The following is a 3522-nucleotide window of genomic DNA, read 5'->3' on the forward strand; positions in this document are numbered from 1 at the left end:
AAACTAGCCAGTTTCTTATTTTTATATACAGAACCCTGCAGACGTCTGCTGAGGTCCGCAGAGTTCTTCAGGTGAGAATCACTGATGACTTCCATGGCGGCGGAGAGGGGTTTCGCCAAACACTTGGCCAAACGATGAGGAGCGCTGCCAATGCCAGAAGTGATCGGTCTCATCGGCACGCCTGACTTGTGCACCTTTGGGAGACCTCTCATGGACGGGTTGCGGGGGGCCTCCTCCAGCAGGTGAAGTAGGCCTTTCCCTCTAGCCGACCGCAGGAGTACGTCCCTCGCCTTCTTCTTAAACCTGACAGGTTCCATCTTCCCCTCGCCTTTCGTCAGATATTCGTTCTCATTCATACCTTTCCACATTTGTCAACATGAATACGGTTCATGTATACATATATACATATATGTATGCATGTATATATAGTTATATTTATATATATATATATATATATATATATATATATATATATATATATATATTCATATATACATATATGTATGCATGTGTATATATATATATATATATATATATATATATATATATATATGTGTGTGTGTGTGTGTGTGTGTGTGTGTGTGTGTGTGTGTGTGTGTGTATATATATATATATATATATATATATATATATATATATATATATATATACACATATATATACATATACATGCATACATATATGTATATATCCATATATGTATATATGTACATATATATATATATATATATATATATATATATATATATATATATATATATATATACATTTACATATACATGCTGCTGCTGCAGATACTATTGGGTTTGTGGAGAGGAAACATCAAGGTTCGATGAGAATGAAGCAGATATCAAGAAGCTCATCGACAAGCTGTACAAGGCCCACAAGGATCATCTTGTTGGCAAGACCAGCAGTAAGAAGAAACAGGACTACCAGTGAGCCAGACATCTCCAGCAGAAACTGCGGAACATGAAGAACAACTGGTGGGAAAAGAACGCTGTTGATCTGCAAGCAGCAGCCGACAACCACGACATGAAATCACTCCATGATGGCCTTCGCATAGTGTATGGACCTAAGGTATCTGGTTCAACCCTAGGCCCAACCTCTGACCAGTCCACTCTGCTAACTGAGAAGACTGGCATCCTTGCACACTGGACAGAACACTTCAAAAGTGTCCTGAACAGAGACTCGACCATCTCTGAGGAGGCAATTGCCTCAACTGCAAATGAAGGAATCCCTGTCAGACCCCCCATCCAGTGCAGAGGTTATCAAGGCTGTGAAGCAGACAACACCTGGAAAGGCACCTGGAGCAGATGGAATTCCTGCTGACATTTACAGTAATAGAGGTGATGTGCTATTAGAGCAGCTAACATCCGTGTTCAGATCCATCTGGGAAGTAGGACAAGTCCCACAAGGCTTCAGAGATGCATCTATAGTGCACATCTACAAAAGGAAGACAAGACATCCTGTGATAATCATCGCCGGGAAGATTCTTGCCAGGGTCATCCTAAATAGACTCATGACACATATTGCTGATTCCATCATCCTTGAATCCCAGTGTGGATTTCGTACAGGCAGGGGCACCAGGACATGGTTTTTGCTGTCCGTCAGTTACAGGAAAAATGCTGCGAACAGAATCAAGAGCTCCACTTGGTGTCTGTAGACCTCACCAAGGCCTTCGATACCGTGAACCGGAACGGTCTATGAAAGATTCTGTAAGCGTTTGGATGTCCAGACAAGCTGACAGCACTGATCGCCTTCTTTCACGACGGCATGCAAGCCAGAGTCCAAGAGAATGGTGACGCCTCGGATCCATTCCAAGTGAGCAATGGTGAAGCACGGCTGCGTTCTTGCCCCGGCTTTGCTCTGCATCCTGATTGCATCAATGCTGCTCGATGCCTTCCGCGAATGCAACAGAGGAGTATACATCCGATTTCGTACTGATGGGAAACTCTGCAACCTGCAAAGACTCAAAGCTAAGACTAGTGTGTTCGAGGCCATACTATGGGGTTTCCTATTTGCTGATTGTGCACTGGTTGCACATTCCCATGAAGACTTGCAGTGCATAACAGATTGCTTTGCATTTACCTATAGACGATTCGGATTGACGATCAGCTTCGGAAAAACCGAAGCCATGTTCCAGCCCTAACCATCACAGGCTGCCAATGCACCACCACCTCCTCCCATTATCATCAATAACACAGAGATCAAGGCTGTGGGTAATCTCTACTACCTGGGTAGCACCATCATGAACAGTAGATCCCTGGACGCTGAGGTGATGCTGCGCATTTGAAAGGCGAGCGCAACTGACAAAGAGGCTTTGGTAAGACCGTGGCATCCGCCTCTCCACTAAGTTTGTCGTGTACAGAGCTGTGGTCTTGACCACACTTCTGTATTGCTGCGAGGCATGGACCACCTATCGCCGGCACATCAAGCAACTAGAGCAGTTTGACCAACGATGTCTGCGGAAGATCTGCAACATCAAGTGGCAGGACAGTGTCCAACCTTCAGGTCCTGGAGAAGTGTGACCTCCCTAGCATTGAGTGCTTGATCATTAAGTGCCAACTGAGATGGACAGGACACGTCATCCGAATGGAGGATGGTAGAATCCCAAAGATGCTGCTGTATGGACAGCTGAAGGAAGGGCACCGCGACCAGGGAAGACCCTTCAAGAGGTACAGACGCTCTGAAGGTGAACCTCAAGAGATGGAACGTTGCTGGGAAGCAACTGCTTGTGACAGAGCTCTTTGGAGACACCAGTGTGCGCAAGGCACAAAAGACTTCGAAGCCAACAGAGTAACTGCAATTAAGATAAAGAAGGAGAGGAGGAAACTGCACCGCTTCTATGGATTCCCATGCAACTTCTGTGGCCGATTGTGTGCATCACGAATTGGTCTTCATTCCCATATGAGGACCCACCTCGGCAGTTGCCTACTAATCTGTCATACCGACAGGAGAATTCATCCATATATTTATTTATTTATATGTGTGTGTGTATCTATGGAGATATATATATATATATATATATATATATATATATATATATATATATATATATATGTGTGTGTGTGTGTGTGTGTGTGTGTGTGTGTGTGTGTGTGTGTGTATGTATAGATGTATGTTTACTTATCTATTTATCTATCTATAAGTGTGTGTGTGTGTGTGTGCGCGTGCGTGACAACGGGCGTGTTTTTGCCCCCGAAATGTGTGTTCTGTGATAAAAGATCTTATTATTTCTCGGTATCACAAAGATTATCCCCTCGCTATAAAGTGACATTATAGTAATACCATTTTCCCGTTGCATTTCAGCTGCGACCCAACTGTTTCATGGCAATAGTTCCAGACCTTTTTTACTAGCGACTCAAAATTCTGTTCGGTTCAGCAAGTGGACCTTCTACCATACAACATCAGTACATTAACTGGCTTTTTATATAGTGACGAACTCTGTATAGTAAATAGAGTTAGGGAATAAATTATTAATATAACAAAAGGAAAGAGAGCTAATTACATCTTTTAAATGCA

The sequence above is a fragment of the Penaeus vannamei genome, chromosome 6 (assembly GCF_042767895.1).
Source record: "Penaeus vannamei isolate JL-2024 chromosome 6, ASM4276789v1, whole genome shotgun sequence".
NCBI lineage: Eukaryota > Metazoa > Arthropoda > Malacostraca > Decapoda > Penaeidae > Penaeus > Penaeus vannamei.